The 15,595-nt window shown below is 54.5% G+C and overlaps 38 non-coding genes across 38 annotated transcripts; 7 read left to right on the plus strand and 31 right to left on the minus strand.

Moving 5' to 3' along the window:
- Positions 1 to 94: 94 nt before the first annotated feature.
- Trnae-uuc (transfer RNA glutamic acid (anticodon UUC)) lies at positions 95 to 166 on the minus strand. The gene has a single exon. It is a non-coding gene; the product is annotated as a tRNA-Glu (tRNA).
- Positions 167 to 447: 281 nt separating this feature from the next.
- Positions 448 to 520, minus strand: Trnam-cau (transfer RNA methionine (anticodon CAU)). Its single transcript has one exon. It is a non-coding gene; the product is annotated as a tRNA-Met (tRNA).
- Positions 521 to 813: 293 nt separating this feature from the next.
- On the minus strand, positions 814 to 884 carry Trnag-gcc (transfer RNA glycine (anticodon GCC)). The gene has a single exon. It is a non-coding gene; the product is annotated as a tRNA-Gly (tRNA).
- A 341-nt stretch (positions 885 to 1,225) lies between these two features.
- Trnag-ucc (transfer RNA glycine (anticodon UCC)) lies at positions 1,226 to 1,297 on the plus strand. Its single transcript has one exon. It is a non-coding gene; the product is annotated as a tRNA-Gly (tRNA).
- A 586-nt stretch (positions 1,298 to 1,883) lies between these two features.
- Trnai-aau (transfer RNA isoleucine (anticodon AAU)) lies at positions 1,884 to 1,957 on the minus strand. The gene has a single exon. It is a non-coding gene; the product is annotated as a tRNA-Ile (tRNA).
- Positions 1,958 to 2,155: 198 nt separating this feature from the next.
- Positions 2,156 to 2,227, minus strand: Trnae-uuc (transfer RNA glutamic acid (anticodon UUC)). The gene has a single exon. It is a non-coding gene; the product is annotated as a tRNA-Glu (tRNA).
- Positions 2,228 to 2,508: 281 nt separating this feature from the next.
- Positions 2,509 to 2,581, minus strand: Trnam-cau (transfer RNA methionine (anticodon CAU)). Its single transcript has one exon. It is a non-coding gene; the product is annotated as a tRNA-Met (tRNA).
- A 293-nt stretch (positions 2,582 to 2,874) lies between these two features.
- Trnag-gcc (transfer RNA glycine (anticodon GCC)) lies at positions 2,875 to 2,945 on the minus strand. Its single transcript has one exon. It is a non-coding gene; the product is annotated as a tRNA-Gly (tRNA).
- Positions 2,946 to 3,286: 341 nt separating this feature from the next.
- Trnag-ucc (transfer RNA glycine (anticodon UCC)) lies at positions 3,287 to 3,358 on the plus strand. Its single transcript has one exon. It is a non-coding gene; the product is annotated as a tRNA-Gly (tRNA).
- Positions 3,359 to 3,949: 591 nt separating this feature from the next.
- On the minus strand, positions 3,950 to 4,023 carry Trnai-aau (transfer RNA isoleucine (anticodon AAU)). Its single transcript has one exon. It is a non-coding gene; the product is annotated as a tRNA-Ile (tRNA).
- A 198-nt stretch (positions 4,024 to 4,221) lies between these two features.
- On the minus strand, positions 4,222 to 4,293 carry Trnae-uuc (transfer RNA glutamic acid (anticodon UUC)). Its single transcript has one exon. It is a non-coding gene; the product is annotated as a tRNA-Glu (tRNA).
- A 281-nt stretch (positions 4,294 to 4,574) lies between these two features.
- On the minus strand, positions 4,575 to 4,647 carry Trnam-cau (transfer RNA methionine (anticodon CAU)). The gene has a single exon. It is a non-coding gene; the product is annotated as a tRNA-Met (tRNA).
- Positions 4,648 to 4,940: 293 nt separating this feature from the next.
- Positions 4,941 to 5,011, minus strand: Trnag-gcc (transfer RNA glycine (anticodon GCC)). Its single transcript has one exon. It is a non-coding gene; the product is annotated as a tRNA-Gly (tRNA).
- A 341-nt stretch (positions 5,012 to 5,352) lies between these two features.
- Trnag-ucc (transfer RNA glycine (anticodon UCC)) lies at positions 5,353 to 5,424 on the plus strand. The gene has a single exon. It is a non-coding gene; the product is annotated as a tRNA-Gly (tRNA).
- Positions 5,425 to 6,010: 586 nt separating this feature from the next.
- On the minus strand, positions 6,011 to 6,084 carry Trnai-aau (transfer RNA isoleucine (anticodon AAU)). Its single transcript has one exon. It is a non-coding gene; the product is annotated as a tRNA-Ile (tRNA).
- Positions 6,085 to 6,282: 198 nt separating this feature from the next.
- Positions 6,283 to 6,354, minus strand: Trnae-uuc (transfer RNA glutamic acid (anticodon UUC)). The gene has a single exon. It is a non-coding gene; the product is annotated as a tRNA-Glu (tRNA).
- Positions 6,355 to 6,635: 281 nt separating this feature from the next.
- Positions 6,636 to 6,708, minus strand: Trnam-cau (transfer RNA methionine (anticodon CAU)). The gene has a single exon. It is a non-coding gene; the product is annotated as a tRNA-Met (tRNA).
- Positions 6,709 to 7,001: 293 nt separating this feature from the next.
- Positions 7,002 to 7,072, minus strand: Trnag-gcc (transfer RNA glycine (anticodon GCC)). Its single transcript has one exon. It is a non-coding gene; the product is annotated as a tRNA-Gly (tRNA).
- Positions 7,073 to 7,413: 341 nt separating this feature from the next.
- Trnag-ucc (transfer RNA glycine (anticodon UCC)) lies at positions 7,414 to 7,485 on the plus strand. The gene has a single exon. It is a non-coding gene; the product is annotated as a tRNA-Gly (tRNA).
- A 586-nt stretch (positions 7,486 to 8,071) lies between these two features.
- Trnai-aau (transfer RNA isoleucine (anticodon AAU)) lies at positions 8,072 to 8,145 on the minus strand. The gene has a single exon. It is a non-coding gene; the product is annotated as a tRNA-Ile (tRNA).
- Positions 8,146 to 8,343: 198 nt separating this feature from the next.
- Positions 8,344 to 8,415, minus strand: Trnae-uuc (transfer RNA glutamic acid (anticodon UUC)). Its single transcript has one exon. It is a non-coding gene; the product is annotated as a tRNA-Glu (tRNA).
- Positions 8,416 to 8,696: 281 nt separating this feature from the next.
- Trnam-cau (transfer RNA methionine (anticodon CAU)) lies at positions 8,697 to 8,769 on the minus strand. Its single transcript has one exon. It is a non-coding gene; the product is annotated as a tRNA-Met (tRNA).
- A 293-nt stretch (positions 8,770 to 9,062) lies between these two features.
- Positions 9,063 to 9,133, minus strand: Trnag-gcc (transfer RNA glycine (anticodon GCC)). The gene has a single exon. It is a non-coding gene; the product is annotated as a tRNA-Gly (tRNA).
- Positions 9,134 to 9,474: 341 nt separating this feature from the next.
- On the plus strand, positions 9,475 to 9,546 carry Trnag-ucc (transfer RNA glycine (anticodon UCC)). Its single transcript has one exon. It is a non-coding gene; the product is annotated as a tRNA-Gly (tRNA).
- Positions 9,547 to 10,137: 591 nt separating this feature from the next.
- On the minus strand, positions 10,138 to 10,211 carry Trnai-aau (transfer RNA isoleucine (anticodon AAU)). Its single transcript has one exon. It is a non-coding gene; the product is annotated as a tRNA-Ile (tRNA).
- A 198-nt stretch (positions 10,212 to 10,409) lies between these two features.
- Trnae-uuc (transfer RNA glutamic acid (anticodon UUC)) lies at positions 10,410 to 10,481 on the minus strand. The gene has a single exon. It is a non-coding gene; the product is annotated as a tRNA-Glu (tRNA).
- A 281-nt stretch (positions 10,482 to 10,762) lies between these two features.
- Trnam-cau (transfer RNA methionine (anticodon CAU)) lies at positions 10,763 to 10,835 on the minus strand. Its single transcript has one exon. It is a non-coding gene; the product is annotated as a tRNA-Met (tRNA).
- A 293-nt stretch (positions 10,836 to 11,128) lies between these two features.
- Trnag-gcc (transfer RNA glycine (anticodon GCC)) lies at positions 11,129 to 11,199 on the minus strand. The gene has a single exon. It is a non-coding gene; the product is annotated as a tRNA-Gly (tRNA).
- A 341-nt stretch (positions 11,200 to 11,540) lies between these two features.
- Positions 11,541 to 11,612, plus strand: Trnag-ucc (transfer RNA glycine (anticodon UCC)). The gene has a single exon. It is a non-coding gene; the product is annotated as a tRNA-Gly (tRNA).
- A 586-nt stretch (positions 11,613 to 12,198) lies between these two features.
- Positions 12,199 to 12,272, minus strand: Trnai-aau (transfer RNA isoleucine (anticodon AAU)). The gene has a single exon. It is a non-coding gene; the product is annotated as a tRNA-Ile (tRNA).
- A 198-nt stretch (positions 12,273 to 12,470) lies between these two features.
- Trnae-uuc (transfer RNA glutamic acid (anticodon UUC)) lies at positions 12,471 to 12,542 on the minus strand. The gene has a single exon. It is a non-coding gene; the product is annotated as a tRNA-Glu (tRNA).
- Positions 12,543 to 12,823: 281 nt separating this feature from the next.
- On the minus strand, positions 12,824 to 12,896 carry Trnam-cau (transfer RNA methionine (anticodon CAU)). Its single transcript has one exon. It is a non-coding gene; the product is annotated as a tRNA-Met (tRNA).
- Positions 12,897 to 13,189: 293 nt separating this feature from the next.
- On the minus strand, positions 13,190 to 13,260 carry Trnag-gcc (transfer RNA glycine (anticodon GCC)). The gene has a single exon. It is a non-coding gene; the product is annotated as a tRNA-Gly (tRNA).
- Positions 13,261 to 13,601: 341 nt separating this feature from the next.
- On the plus strand, positions 13,602 to 13,673 carry Trnag-ucc (transfer RNA glycine (anticodon UCC)). Its single transcript has one exon. It is a non-coding gene; the product is annotated as a tRNA-Gly (tRNA).
- Positions 13,674 to 14,264: 591 nt separating this feature from the next.
- Positions 14,265 to 14,338, minus strand: Trnai-aau (transfer RNA isoleucine (anticodon AAU)). Its single transcript has one exon. It is a non-coding gene; the product is annotated as a tRNA-Ile (tRNA).
- Positions 14,339 to 14,536: 198 nt separating this feature from the next.
- Trnae-uuc (transfer RNA glutamic acid (anticodon UUC)) lies at positions 14,537 to 14,608 on the minus strand. The gene has a single exon. It is a non-coding gene; the product is annotated as a tRNA-Glu (tRNA).
- A 281-nt stretch (positions 14,609 to 14,889) lies between these two features.
- Positions 14,890 to 14,962, minus strand: Trnam-cau (transfer RNA methionine (anticodon CAU)). Its single transcript has one exon. It is a non-coding gene; the product is annotated as a tRNA-Met (tRNA).
- A 293-nt stretch (positions 14,963 to 15,255) lies between these two features.
- On the minus strand, positions 15,256 to 15,326 carry Trnag-gcc (transfer RNA glycine (anticodon GCC)). Its single transcript has one exon. It is a non-coding gene; the product is annotated as a tRNA-Gly (tRNA).
- Between the last annotated feature and the right edge of the window lie 269 nt (positions 15,327 to 15,595).

Here is a 15,595-nt window from a genome sequence, read left to right on the forward strand (position 1 = left end):
GACGGTCACGAAACAGTAGCTATATTGCGAGCAGGACGGGAAACGGCCGCTCGGACAGCTCAAACTTGTCACGATTCGTGTGGAAAAAATTCCGTTCCGGTACCGGGAATCGAACCCGGGCCTCCTGGGTGAAAGCCAGGTATCCCAGCCACTAGACCACACCGGATGCGGCCGTTTCATTCGACCGTTCGTACGGTCGCTTGTCGCATTGTCGCTCTCTTTGCGAGCATCTTTGCACATACTGACTGGCAAGGCGCGCACCTCAAACGTCGCAGAGCAATGCTTTTGGCTTCATGCTGTGCTGGGAGAAGAGGAATAGGGAAGCTGTATGTAGCAATAACAGGAAGTAAACATTTTCCCGCTGAAGCGTTGAAACGTTGTGGATAACAAACAAGAAATAAGTTGGCGCCCTAGCAACAGCACCACCTTCAGTCACAGAAAATTAGATGCCCCGGGTGAGGATCGAACTCACGACCTTAAGATTATGAGACTTACGCGCTGCCTACTGCGCTACCGAGGCAGGCGATCGTTAGACCTTCTGGAATCTTGGTAAGTATCGAATACAAGTGGTAGAGAGTCTGCACTCCCTGGCTCATTTTTTCTGTTGCTACACGTGCATTCACGGCGCGGCAGGCAACTTGCGATGCTAGGCCGACGCCAGTATGTACAATAGCACGCAGGAGTCCAAACGAGCAGTCGTCCGCGCTGCATGATTGGTTCTTTCCATACGGAATCCCGCGGTTCATTCTCATGGCTCACGCAGTTCGAGTGCGAAAGACACGCAGCACCCCTACCGGAGAAAAAACAAAATGATGCATCGGCCGGGAATCGAACCCGGGCCGCCCGCGTGGCAGGCGAGCATTCTACCACTGAACCACCGATGCTCGGGCCAGCGGTACCTTCACGCTGCTTCCCGAGCAGATGTCTCAAGGGAAAGTGGGACTGCCGTCAAGCGCCGTAGCATTCTGTGGATAGGATGCTGCAGACGCTGAATCCTGCACTGCACTGCTTAAAGATGCCGCCAGAACGCGGTCCTCTGCGTACTCTTGCGTCGCCGGCGCCGACTCTTGCCAAAGGATGCGAAATGTGCGCGGATACGCTGTCCGAATGCGTCTGGATGTGCTCCCCTAGCCTGCCTCGAAATGCGCCTGCCGGGTACGATCACCTTCGGCCGCTGCCGACAGGCGGGAAGCCGACTCAGCGCGGTGGCGGGGCGCTCGCTTGTGCGGTCGTGGTGTAATGGTCAGCATAGTTGCCTTCCAAGCAGTTGATCCGGGTTCGATTCCCGGCCACCGCAGCAGGCTTTTAATTTCGCGTATGAGTACTTTTGCCACGCGCTCTTAAACTATTGTTTTTTCGCCCTCTTACTCGCTGCATACCAGCCCTTAGTGTGTCTCGACTTGTCTCGACTTTGCTCAGCTGACGCGAGAGCTGACGCTCTCAAATCGGCCTATATCAAAACGACAAGCACGAGAAACGACTGAGAGAGGTAAGGAGAGGCGAGGCGAGGCGATGGACACACAGCACGCCCCCTTCATTTCACGGTGGCGTCTCCCTGGCCGAATCGGGCTGTAGCTCAGAAAACAAAGGAGAAACAAAAATAGGAAGTAAAACTGCCAATAGTGCCCTGTGTTCCCATGCGCTCACCCGCCCAAGTACTGACAAGGGCCAAAGTTGTTACGCATCGGCAATCGGACATTTTCTTTCATTTTCTCTAACCAGTGTATTCAAGATATTATGGCCATTGCCGAGTGAATGCTGTAGTGCTTCCCGACGAGTCGGGTTCGGATCCTCTGTCAACTTCCACGCAGGGTGATGATCATTTGGTCATCACACTCGCCAGCTGAAATCGGCGCTGCCTTTTCGCAGTAGTAAAAGAGAAGTGGCCCGTGGGGGGACCGAACCCACGACCTTCGCGTTATTAGCACGACGCTCTAACCAACTGAGCTAACGGGCCTCGGCAGATGCAGTTGCTCAGCCCTACGCTGGAATCAGGTGGCATGAAGCCATACACCATTCCTATGGTCGTCGTGTGTCTGCTTCCCTAGTCTATATTCTGCTGACGGTCACGAAACAGTAGCTATATTGCGAGCAGGACGGGAAACGGCCGCTCGGACAGCTCAAACTTGTCACGATTCGTGTGGAAAAAATTCCGTTCCGGTACCGGGAATCGAACCCGGGCCTCCTGGGTGAAAGCCAGGTATCCTAGCCACTAGACCACACCGGATGCGGCCGTTTCATTCGACCGTTCGTACGGTCGCTTGTCGCATTGTCGCTCTCTTTGCGAGCATCTTTGCACATACTGACTGGCAAGGCGCGCACCTCAAACGTCGCAGAGCAATGCTTTTGGCTTCATGCTGTGCTGGGAGAAGAGGAATAGGGAAGCTGTATGTAGCAATAACAGGAAGTAAACATTTTCCCGCTGAAGCGTTGAAACGTTGTGGATAACAAACAAGAAATAAGTTGGCGCCCTAGCAACAGCACCACCTTCAGTCACAGAAAATTAGATGCCCCGGGTGAGGATCGAACTCACGACCTTAAGATTATGAGACTTACGCGCTGCCTACTGCGCTACCGAGGCAGGCGATCGTTAGACCTTCTGGAATCTTGGTAAGTATCGAATACAAGTGGTAGAGAGTCTGCACTCCCTGGCTCATTTTTTCTGTTGCTACACGTGCATTCACGGCGCGGCAGGCAACTTGCGATGCTAGGCCGACGCCAGTATGTACAATAGCACGCAGGAGTCCAAACGAGCAGTCGTCCGCGCTGCATGATTGGTTCTTTCCATACGGAATCCCGCGGTTCATTCTCATGGCTCACGCAGTTCGAGTGCGAAAGACACGCAGCACCCCTACCGGAGAAAAAACAAAATGATGCATCGGCCGGGAATCGAACCCGGGCCGCCCGCGTGGCAGGCGAGCATTCTACCACTGAACCACCGATGCTCGGGCCAGCGGTACCTTCACGCTGCTTCCCGAGCAGATGTCTCAAGGGAAAGTGGGACTGCCGTCAAGCGCCGTAGCATTCTGTGGAGAAGATGCTGCAGACGCTGAATCCTGCACTGCACTGCTTAAAGATGCCGCCAGAACGCGGTCCTCTGCGTACTCTTGCGTCGCCGGCGCCGACTCTTGCCAAAGGATGCGAAATGTGCGCGGATACGCTGTCCGAATGCGTCTGGATGTGCTCCCCTAGCCTGCCTCGAAATGCGCCTGCCGGGTACGATCACCTTCGGCCGCTGCCGACAGGCGGGAAGCCGACTCAGCGCGGTGGCGGGGCGCTCGCTTGTGCGGTCGTGGTGTAATGGTCAGCATAGTTGCCTTCCAAGCAGTTGATCCGGGTTCGATTCCCGGCCACCGCAGCAGGCTTTTAATTTCGCGTATGAGTACTTTTGCCACGCGCTCTTAAACTATTGTTTTTTCGCCCTCTTACTCGCTGCATACCAGCCCTTAGTGTGTCTCGACTTGTCTCGACTTTGCTCAGCTGACGCGAGAGCTGACGCTCTCAAATCGGCCTATATCAAAACGACAAGCACGAGAAACGACTGAGAGAGGTAAGGAGAGGCGAGGCGAGGCGAGGCGATGGACACACAGCACGCCCCCTTCATTTCACGGTGGCGTCTCCCTGGCCGAATCGGGCTGTAGCTCCGAAAACAAAGGAGAAACAAAAATAGGAAGTAAAACTGCCAATAGTGCCCTGTGTTCCCATGCGCTCACCCGCCCAAGTACTGACAAGGGCCAAAGTTGTTACGCATCGGCAATCGGACATTTTCTTTCATTTTCTCTAACCAGTGTATTCAAGATATTATGGCCATTGCCGAGTGAATGCTGTAGTGCTTCCCGACGAGTCGGGTTCGGATCCTCTGTCAACTTCCACGCAGGGTGATGATCATTTGGTCATCACACTCGCCAGCTGAAATCGGCGCTGCCTTTTCGCAGTAGTAAAAGAGAAGTGGCCCGTGGGGGGATCGAACCCACGACCTTCGCGTTATTAGCACGACGCTCTAACCAACTGAGCTAACGGGCCTCGGCAGATGCAGTTGCTCAGCCCTACGCTGGAATCAGGTGGCATGAAGCCATACACCATTCCTATGGTCGTCGTGTGTCTGCTTCCCTAGTCTATATTCTGCTGACGGTCACGAAACAGTAGCTATATTGCGAGCAGGACGGGAAACGGCCGCTCGGACAGCTCAAACTTGTCACGATTCGTGTGGAAAAAATTCCGTTCCGGTACCGGGAATCGAACCCGGGCCTCCTGGGTGAAAGCCAGGTATCCTAGCCACTAGACCACACCGGATGCGGCCGTTTCATTCGACCGTTCGTACGGTCGCTTGTCGCATTGTCGCTCTCTTTGCGAGCATCTTTGCACATACTGACTGGCAAGGCGCGCACCTCAAACGTCGCAGAGCAATGCTTTTGGCTTCATGCTCTGCTGGGAGAAGAGGGATAGGGAAGCTGTATGTAGCAATAACAGGAAGTAAACATTTTCCCGCTGAAGCGTTGAAACGTTGTGGATAACAAACAAGAAATAAGTTGGCGCCCTAGCAACAGCACCACCTTCAGTCACAGAAAATTAGATGCCCCGGGTGTGGATCGAACTCACGACCTTAAGATTATGAGACTTACGCGCTGCCTACTGCGCTACCGAGGCAGGCGATAGTTAGACCTTCTGGAATCTTGGTAAGTATCGAATACAAGTGGTAGAGAGTCTGCACTCCCTGGCTCATTTTTTCTGTTGCTACACGTGCATTCACGGCGCGGCAGGCAACTTGCGATGCTAGGCCGACGCCAGTATGTACAATAGCACGCAGGAGTCCAAACGAGCAGTCGTCCGCGCTGCATGATTGGTTCTTTCCATACGGAATCCCGCGGTTCATTCTCATGGCTCACGCAGTTCGAGTGCGAAAGACACGCAGCACCCCTACCGGAGAAAAAACAAAATGATGCATCGGCCGGGAATCGAACCCGGGCCGCCCGCGTGGCAGGCGAGCATTCTACCACTGAACCACCGATGCTCGGGCCAGCGGTACCTTCACGCTGCTTCCCGAGCAGATGTCTCAAGGGAAAGTGGGACTGCCGTCAAGCGCCGTAGCATTCTGTGGAGAAGATGCTGCAGACGCTGAATCCTGCACTGCACTGCTTAAAGATGCCGCCAGAACGCGGTCCTCTGCGTACTCTTGCGTCGCCGGCGCCGACTCTTGCCAAAGGATGCGAAATGTGCGCGGATACGCTGTCCGAATGCGTCTGGATGTGCTCCCCTAGCCTGCCTCGAAATGCGCCTGCCGGGTACGATCACCTTCGGCCGCTGCCGACAGGCGGGAAGCCAACTCAGCGCGGTGGCGGGGCGCTCGCTTGTGCGGTCGTGGTGTAATGGTCAGCATAGTTGCCTTCCAAGCAGTTGATCCGGGTTCGATTCCCGGCCACCGCAGCAGGCTTTTAATTTCGCGTATGAGTACTTTTGCCACGCGCTCTTAAACTATTGTTTTTTCGCCCTCTTACTCGCTGCATACCAGCCCTTAGTGTGTCTCGACTTGTCTCGACTTTGCTCAGCTGACGCGAGAGCTGACGCTCTCAAATCGGCCTATATCAAAACGACAAGCACGAGAAACGACTGAGAGAGGTAAGGAGAGGCGAGGCGAGGCGATGGACACACAGCACGCCCCCTTCATTTCACGGTGGCGTCTCCCTGGCCGAATCGGGCTGTAGCTCCGAAAACAAAGGAGAAACAAAAATAGGAAGTAAAACTGCCAATAGTGCCCTGTGTTCCCATGCGCTCACCCGCCCAAGTACTGACAAGGGCCAAAGTTGTTACGCATCGGCAATCGGACATTTTCTTTCATTTTCTCTAACCAGTGTATTCAAGATATTATGGCCATTGCCGAGTGAATGCTGTAGTGCTTCCCGACGAGTCGGGTTCGGATCCTCTGTCAACTTCCACGCAGGGTGATGATCATTTGGTCATCACACTCGCCAGCTGAAATCGGCGCTGCCTTTTCGCAGTAGTAAAAGAGAAGTGGCCCGTGGGGGGATCGAACCCACGACCTTCGCGTTATTAGCACGACGCTCTAACCAACTGAGCTAACGGGCCTCGGCAGATGCAGTTGCTCAGCCCTACGCTGGAATCAGGTGGCATGAAGCCATACACCATTCCTATGGTCGTCGTGTGTCTGCTTCCCTAGTCTATATTCTGCTGACGGTCACGAAACAGTAGCTATATTGCGAGCAGGACGGGAAACGGCCGCTCGGACAGCTCAAACTTGTCACGATTCGTGTGGAAAAAATTCCGTTCCGGTACCGGGAATCGAACCCGGGCCTCCTGGGTGAAAGCCAGGTATCCTAGCCACTAGACCACACCGGATGCGGCCGTTTCATTCGACCGTTCGTACGGTCGCTTGTCGCATTGTCGCTCTCTTTGCGAGCATCTTTGCACATACTGACTGGCAAGGCGCGCACCTCAAACGTCGCAGAGCAATGCTTTTGGCTTCATGCTCTGCTGGGAGAAGAGGGATAGGGAAGCTGTATGTAGCAATAACAGGAAGTAAACATTTTCCCGCTGAAGCGTTGAAACGTTGTGGATAACAAACAAGAAATAAGTTGGCGCCCTAGCAACAGCACCACCTTCAGTCACAGAAAATTAGATGCCCCGGGTGTGGATCGAACTCACGACCTTAAGATTATGAGACTTACGCGCTGCCTACTGCGCTACCGAGGCAGGCGATCGTTAGACCTTCTGGAATCTTGGTAAGTATCGAATACAAGTGGTAGAGAGTCTGCACTCCCTGGCTCATTTTTTCTGTTGCTACACGTGCATTCACGGCGCGGCAGGCAACTTGCGATGCTAGGCCGACGCCAGTATGTACAATAGCACGCAGGAGTCCAAACGAGCAGTCGTCCGCGCTGCATGATTGGTTCTTTCCATACGGAATCCCGCGGTTCATTCTCATGGCTCACGCAGTTCGAGTGCGAAAGACACGCAGCACCCCTACCGGAGAAAAAACAAAATGATGCATCGGCCGGGAATCGAACCCGGGCCGCCCGCGTGGCAGGCGAGCATTCTACCACTGAACCACCGATGCTCGGGCCAGCGGTACCTTCACGCTGCTTCCCGAGCAGATGTCTCAAGGGAAAGTGGGACTGCCGTCAAGCGCCGTAGCATTCTGTGGAGAAGATGCTGCAGACGCTGAATCCTGCACTGCACTGCTTAAAGATGCCGCCAGAACGCGGTCCTCTGCGTACTCTTGCGTCGCCGGCGCCGACTCTTGCCAAAGGATGCGAAATGTGCGCGGATACGCTGTCCGAATGCGTCTGGATGTGCTCCCCTAGCCTGCCTCGAAATGCGCCTGCCGGGTACGATCACCTTCGGCCGCTGCCGACAGGCGGGAAGCCGACTCAGCGCGGTGGCGGGGCGCTCGCTTGTGCGGTCGTGGTGTAATGGTCAGCATAGTTGCCTTCCAAGCAGTTGATCCGGGTTCGATTCCCGGCCACCGCAGCAGGCTTTTAATTTCGCGTATGAGTACTTTTGCCACGCGCTCTTAAACTATTGTTTTTTCGCCCTCTTACTCGCTGCATACCAGCCCTTAGTGTGTCTCGACTTGTCTCGACTTTGCTCAGCTGACGCGAGAGCTGACGCTCTCAAATCGGCCTATATCAAAACGACAAGCACGAGAAACGACTGAGAGAGGTAAGGAGAGGCGAGGCGAGGCGATGGACACACAGCACGCCCCCTTCATTTCACGGTGGCGTCTCCCTGGCCGAATCGGGCTGTAGCTCAGAAAACAAAGGAGAAACAAAAATAGGAAGTAAAACTGCCAATAGTGCCCTGTGTTCCCATGCGCTCACCCGCCCAAGTACTGACAAGGGCCAAAGTTGTTACGCATCGGCAATCGGACATTTTCTTTCATTTTCTCTAACCAGTGTATTCAAGATATTATGGCCATTGCCGAGTGAATGCTGTAGTGCTTCCCGACGAGTCGGGTTCGGATCCTCTGTCAACTTCCACGCAGGGTGATGATCATTTGGTCATCACACTCGCCAGCTGAAATCGGCGCTGCCTTTTCGCAGTAGTAAAAGAGAAGTGGCCCGTGGGGGGACCGAACCCACGACCTTCGCGTTATTAGCACGACGCTCTAACCAACTGAGCTAACGGGCCTCGGCAGATGCAGTTGCTCAGCCCTACGCTGGAATCAGGTGGCATGAAGCCATACACCATTCCTATGGTCGTCGTGTGTCTGCTTCCCTAGTCTATATTCTGCTGACGGTCACGAAACAGTAGCTATATTGCGAGCAGGACGGGAAACGGCCGCTCGGACAGCTCAAACTTGTCACGATTCGTGTGGAAAAAATTCCGTTCCGGTACCGGGAATCGAACCCGGGCCTCCTGGGTGAAAGCCAGGTATCCTAGCCACTAGACCACACCGGATGCGGCCGTTTCATTCGACCGTTCGTACGGTCGCTTGTCGCATTGTCGCTCTCTTTGCGAGCATCTTTGCACATACTGACTGGCAAGGCGCGCACCTCAAACGTCGCAGAGCAATGCTTTTGGCTTCATGCTGTGCTGGGAGAAGAGGAATAGGGAAGCTGTATGTAGCAATAACAGGAAGTAAACATTTTCCCGCTGAAGCGTTGAAACGTTGTGGATAACAAACAAGAAATAAGTTGGCGCCCTAGCAACAGCACCACCTTCAGTCACAGAAAATTAGATGCCCCGGGTGAGGATCGAACTCACGACCTTAAGATTATGAGACTTACGCGCTGCCTACTGCGCTACCGAGGCAGGCGATCGTTAGACCTTCTGGAATCTTGGTAAGTATCGAATACAAGTGGTAGAGAGTCTGCACTCCCTGGCTCATTTTTTCTGTTGCTACACGTGCATTCACGGCGCGGCAGGCAACTTGCGATGCTAGGCCGACGCCAGTATGTACAATAGCACGCAGGAGTCCAAACGAGCAGTCGTCCGCGCTGCATGATTGGTTCTTTCCATACGGAATCCCGCGGTTCATTCTCATGGCTCACGCAGTTCGAGTGCGAAAGACACGCAGCACCCCTACCGGAGAAAAAACAAAATGATGCATCGGCCGGGAATCGAACCCGGGCCGCCCGCGTGGCAGGCGAGCATTCTACCACTGAACCACCGATGCTCGGGCCAGCGGTACCTTCACGCTGCTTCCCGAGCAGATGTCTCAAGGGAAAGTGGGACTGCCGTCAAGCGCCGTAGCATTCTGTGGATAGGATGCTGCAGACGCTGAATCCTGCACTGCACTGCTTAAAGATGCCGCCAGAACGCGGTCCTCTGCGTACTCTTGCGTCGCCGGCGCCGACTCTTGCCAAAGGATGCGAAATGTGCGCGGATACGCTGTCCGAATGCGTCTGGATGTGCTCCCCTAGCCTGCCTCGAAATGCGCCTGCCGGGTACGATCACCTTCGGCCGCTGCCGACAGGCGGGAAGCCGACTCAGCGCGGTGGCGGGGCGCTCGCTTGTGCGGTCGTGGTGTAATGGTCAGCATAGTTGCCTTCCAAGCAGTTGATCCGGGTTCGATTCCCGGCCACCGCAGCAGGCTTTTAATTTCGCGTATGAGTACTTTTGCCACGCGCTCTTAAACTATTGTTTTTTCGCCCTCTTACTCGCTGCATACCAGCCCTTAGTGTGTCTCGACTTGTCTCGACTTTGCTCAGCTGACGCGAGAGCTGACGCTCTCAAATCGGCCTATATCAAAACGACAAGCACGAGAAACGACTGAGAGAGGTAAGGAGAGGCGAGGCGAGGCGAGGCGATGGACACACAGCACGCCCCCTTCATTTCACGGTGGCGTCTCCCTGGCCGAATCGGGCTGTAGCTCCGAAAACAAAGGAGAAACAAAAATAGGAAGTAAAACTGCCAATAGTGCCCTGTGTTCCCATGCGCTCACCCGCCCAAGTACTGACAAGGGCCAAAGTTGTTACGCATCGGCAATCGGACATTTTCTTTCATTTTCTCTAACCAGTGTATTCAAGATATTATGGCCATTGCCGAGTGAATGCTGTAGTGCTTCCCGACGAGTCGGGTTCGGATCCTCTGTCAACTTCCACGCAGGGTGATGATCATTTGGTCATCACACTCGCCAGCTGAAATCGGCGCTGCCTTTTCGCAGTAGTAAAAGAGAAGTGGCCCGTGGGGGGATCGAACCCACGACCTTCGCGTTATTAGCACGACGCTCTAACCAACAGAGCTAACGGGCCTCGGCAGATGCAGTTGCTCAGCCCTACGCTGGAATCAGGTGGCATGAAGCCATACACCATTCCTATGGTCGTCGTGTGTCTGCTTCCCTAGTCTATATTCTGCTGACGGTCACGAAACAGTAGCTATATTGCGAGCAGGACGGGAAACGGCCGCTCGGACAGCTCAAACTTGTCACGATTCGTGTGGAAAAAATTCCGTTCCGGTACCGGGAATCGAACCCGGGCCTCCTGGGTGAAAGCCAGGTATCCCAGCCACTAGACCACACCGGATGCGGCCGTTTCATTCGACCGTTCGTACGGTCGCTTGTCGCATTGTCGCTCTCTTTGCGAGCATCTTTGCACATACTGACTGGCAAGGCGCGCACCTCAAACGTCGCAGAGCAATGCTTTTGGCTTCATGCTGTGCTGGGAGAAGAGGAATAGGGAAGCTGTATGTAGCAATAACAGGAAGTAAACATTTTCCCGCTGAAGCGTTGAAACGTTGTGGATAACAAACAAGAAATAAGTTGGCGCCCTAGCAACAGCACCACCTTCAGTCACAGAAAATTAGATGCCCCGGGTGAGGATCGAACTCACGACCTTAAGATTATGAGACTTACGCGCTGCCTACTGCGCTACCGAGGCAGGCGATCGTTAGACCTTCTGGAATCTTGGTAAGTATCGAATACAAGTGGTAGAGAGTCTGCACTCCCTGGCTCATTTTTTCTGTTGCTACACGTGCATTCACGGCGCGGCAGGCAACTTGCGATGCTAGGCCGACGCCAGTATGTACAATAGCACGCAGGAGTCCAAACGAGCAGTCGTCCGCGCTGCATGATTGGTTCTTTCCATACGGAATCCCGCGGTTCATTCTCATGGCTCACGCAGTTCGAGTGCGAAAGACACGCAGCACCCCTACCGGAGAAAAAACAAAATGATGCATCGGCCGGGAATCGAACCCGGGCCGCCCGCGTGGCAGGCGAGCATTCTACCACTGAACCACCGATGCTCGGGCCAGCGGTACCTTCACGCTGCTTCCCGAGCAGATGTCTCAAGGGAAAGTGGGACTGCCGTCAAGCGCCGTAGCATTCTGTGGATAGGATGCTGCAGACGCTGAATCCTGCACTGCACTGCTTAAAGATGCCGCCAGAACGCGGTCCTCTGCGTACTCTTGCGTCGCCGGCGCCGACTCTTGCCAAAGGATGCGAAATGTGCGCGGATACGCTGTCCGAATGCGTCTGGATGTGCTCCCCTAGCCTGCCTCGAAATGCGCCTGCCGGGTACGATCACCTTCGGCCGCTGCCGACAGGCGGGAAGCCGACTCAGCGCGGTGGCGGGGCGCTCGCTTGTGCGGTCGTGGTGTAATGGTCAGCATAGTTGCCTTCCAAGCAGTTGATCCGGGTTCGATTCCCGGCCACCGCAGAAGGCTTTTAATTTCGCGTATGAGTACTTTTGCCACGCGCTCTTAAACTATTGTTTTTTCGCCCTCTTACTCGCTGCATACCAGCCCTTAGTGTGTCTCGACTTGTCTCGACTTTGCTCAGCTGACGCGAGAGCTGACGCTCTCAAATCGGCCTATATCAAAACGACAAGCACGAGAAACGACTGAGAGAGGTAAGGAGAGGCGAGGCGAGGCGATGGACACACAGCACGCCCCCTTCATTTCACGGTGGCGTCTCCCTGGCCGAATCGGGCTGTAGCTCAGAAAACAAAGGAGAAACAAAAATAGGAAGTAAAACTGCCAATAGTGCCCTGTGTTCCCATGCGCTCACCCGCCCAAGTACTGACAAGGGCCAAAGTTGTTACGCATCGGCAATCGGACATTTTCTTTCATTTTCTCTAACCAGTGTATTCAAGATATTATGGCCATTGCCGAGTGAATGCTGTAGTGCTTCCCGACGAGTCGGGTTCGGATCCTCTGTCAACTTCCACGCAGGGTGATGATCATTTGGTCATCACACTCGCCAGCTGAAATCGGCGCTGCCTTTTCGCAGTAGTAAAAGAGAAGTGGCCCGTGGGGGGACCGAACCCACGACCTTCGCGTTATTAGCACGACGCTCTAACCAACTGAGCTAACGGGCCTCGGCAGATGCAGTTGCTCAGCCCTACGCTGGAATCAGGTGGCATGAAGCCATACACCATTCCTATGGTCGTCGTGTGTCTGCTTCCCTAGTCTATATTCTGCTGACGGTCACGAAACAGTAGCTATATTGCGAGCAGGACGGGAAACGGCCGCTCGGACAGCTCAAACTTGTCACGATTCGTGTGGAAAAAATTCCGTTCCGGTACCGGGAATCGAACCCGGGCCTCCTGGGTGAAAGCCAGGTATCCTAGCCACTAGACCACACCGGATGCGGCCGTTTCATTCGACCGTTCGTACGGTCGCTTGTCGCATTGTCGCTCTCTTTGCGAGCATCTTTGCACATACTGACTGGCAAGGCGCGCACCTCAAACGTCGCAGAGCAATGCTTTTGGCTTCATGCTGTGCTGGGAGAAGAGGAATAGGGAAGCTGTATGTAGCAATAACAGGAAGTAAACATTTTCCCGCTGAAGCGTTGAAACGTTGTGGATAACAATCAAGAAATAAGTTGGCGCCCTAGCAACAGCACCACCTTCAGTCACAGAAAATTAGATGCCCCGGGTGAGGATCGAACTCACGACCTTAAGATTATGAGACTTACGCGCTGCCTACTGCGCTACCGAGGCAGGCGATCGTTAGACCTTCTGGAATCTTGGTAAGTATCGAATACAAGTGGTAGAGAGTCTGCACTCCCTGGCTCATTTTTTCTGTTGCTACACGTGCATTCACGGCGCGGCAGGCAACTTGCGATGCTAGGCCGACGCCAGTATGTACAATAGCACGCAGGAGTCCAAACGAGCAGTCGTCCGCGCTGCATGATTGGTTCTTTCCATACGGAATCCCGCGGTTCATTCTCATGGCTCACGCAGTTCGAGTGCGAAAGACACGCAGCACCCCTACCGGAGAAAAAACAAAATGATGCATCGGCCGGGAATCGAAACCGGGCCGCCCGCGTGGCAGGCGAGCATTCTACCACTGAACCACCGATGCTCGGGCCAGCGGTACCTTCACGCTGCTTCCCGAGCAGATGTCTCAAGGGAAAGTGGGACTGCCGTCAAGCGCCGTAGCATTCTGTGGAGAAGATGCTGCAGACGCTGAATCCTGCACTGCACTGCTTAAAGATGCCGCCAGAACGCGGTCCTCTGCGTACTCTTGCGTCGCCGGCGCCGACTCTTGCCAAAGGATGCGAAATGTGCGCGGATACGCTGTCCGAATGCGTCTGGATGTGCTCCCCTAGCCTGCCTCGAAATGCGCCTGCCGGGTACGATCACCTTCGGCCGCTGCCGACAGGCGGGAAGCCGACTCAGCGCGGTGGCGGGGCGCTCGCTTGTGCGGTCGTGGTGTAATGGTCAGCATAGTTGCCTTCCAAGCAGTTGATCCGGGTTCGATTCCCGGCCACCGCAGCAGGCTTTTAATTTCGCGTATGAGTACTTTTGCCACGCGCTCTTAAACTATTGTTTTTTCGCCCTCTTACTCGCTGCATACCAGCCCTTAGTGTGTCTCGACTTGTCTCGACTTTGCTCAGCTGACGCGAGAGCTGACGCTCTCAAATCGGCCTATATCAAAACGACAAGCACGAGAAACGACTGAGAGAGGTAAGGAGAGGCGAGGCGAGGCGAGGCGATGGACACACAGCACGCCCCCTTCATTTCACGGTGGCGTCTCCCTGGCCGAATCGGGCTGTAGCTCCGAAAACAAAGGAGAAACAAAAATAGGAAGTAAAACTGCCAATAGTGCCCTGTGTTCCCATGCGCTCACCCGCCCAAGTACTGACAAGGGCCAAAGTTGTTACGCATCGGCAATCGGACATTTTCTTTCATTTTCTCTAACCAGTGTATTCAAGATATTATGGCCATTGCCGAGTGAATGCTGTAGTGCTTCCCGACGAGTCGGGTTCGGATCCTCTGTCAACTTCCACGCAGGGTGATGATCATTTGGTCATCACACTCGCCAGCTGAAATCGGCGCTGCCTTTTCGCAGTAGTAAAAGAGAAGTGGCCCGTGGGGGGATCGAACCCACGACCTTCGCGTTATTAGCACGACGCTCTAACCAACTGAGCTAACGGGCCTCGGCAGATGCAGTTGCTCAGCCCTACGCTGGAATCAGGTGGCATGAAGCCATACACCATTCCTATGGTCGTCGTGTGTCTGCTTCCCTAGTCTATATTCTGCTGACGGTCACGAAACAGTAGCTATATTGCGAGCAGGACGGGAAACGGCCGCTCGGACAGCTCAAACTTGTCACGATTCGTGTGGAAAAAATTCCGTTCCGGTACCGGGAATCGAACCCGGGCCTCCTGGGTGAAAGCCAGGTATCCCAGCCACTAGACCACACCGGATGCGGCCGTTTCATTCGACCGTTCGTACGGTCGCTTGTCGCATTGTCGCTCTCTTTGCGAGCATCTTTGCACATACTGACTGGCAAGGCGCGCACCTCAAACGTCGCAGAGCAATGCTTTTGGCTTCATGCTGTGCTGGGAGAAGAGGAATAGGGAAGCTGTATGTAGCAATAACAGGAAGTAAACATTTTCCCGCTGAAGCGTTGAAACGTTGTGGATAACAAACAAGAAATAAGTTGGCGCCCTAGCAACAGCACCACCTTCAGTCACAGAAAATTAGATGCCCCGGGTGAGGATCGAACTCACGACCTTAAGATTATGAGACTTACGCGCTGCCTACTGCGCTACCGAGGCAGGCGATCGTTAGACCTTCTGGAATCTTGGTAAGTATCGAATACAAGTGGTAGAGAGTCTGCACTCCCTGGCTCATTTTTTCTGTTGCTACACGTGCATTCACGGCGCGGCAGGCAACTTGCGATGCTAGGCCGACGCCAGTATGTACAATAGCACGCAGGAGTCCAAACGAGCAGTCGTCCGCGCTGCATGATTGGTTCTTTCCATACGGAATCCCGCGGTTCATTCTCATGGCTCACGCAGTTCGAGTGCGAAAGACACGCAGCACCCCTACCGGAGAAAAAACAAAATGATGCATCGGCCGGGAATCGAACCCGGGCCGCCCGCGTGGCAGGCGAGCATTCTACCACTGAACCACCGATGCTCGGGCCAGCGGTACCTTCACGCTGCTTCCCGAGCAGATGTCTCAAGGGAAAGTGGGACTGCCGTCAAGCGCCGTAGCATTCTGTGGATAGGATGCTGCAGACGCTGAATCCTGCACTGCACTGCTTAAAGATGCCGCCAGAACGCGGTCCTCTGCGTACTCTTGCGTCGCCGGCGCCGACTCTTGCCAAAGGATGCGAAATGTGCGCGGATACGCTGTCCGAATGCGTCTGGATGTGCTCCCCTAGCCTGCCTCGAAATGCGCCTGCC

This window comes from Schistocerca serialis, chromosome 2 (genome assembly GCF_023864345.2).
Source record: "Schistocerca serialis cubense isolate TAMUIC-IGC-003099 chromosome 2, iqSchSeri2.2, whole genome shotgun sequence".
Lineage (NCBI taxonomy): Eukaryota > Metazoa > Arthropoda > Insecta > Orthoptera > Acrididae > Schistocerca > Schistocerca serialis.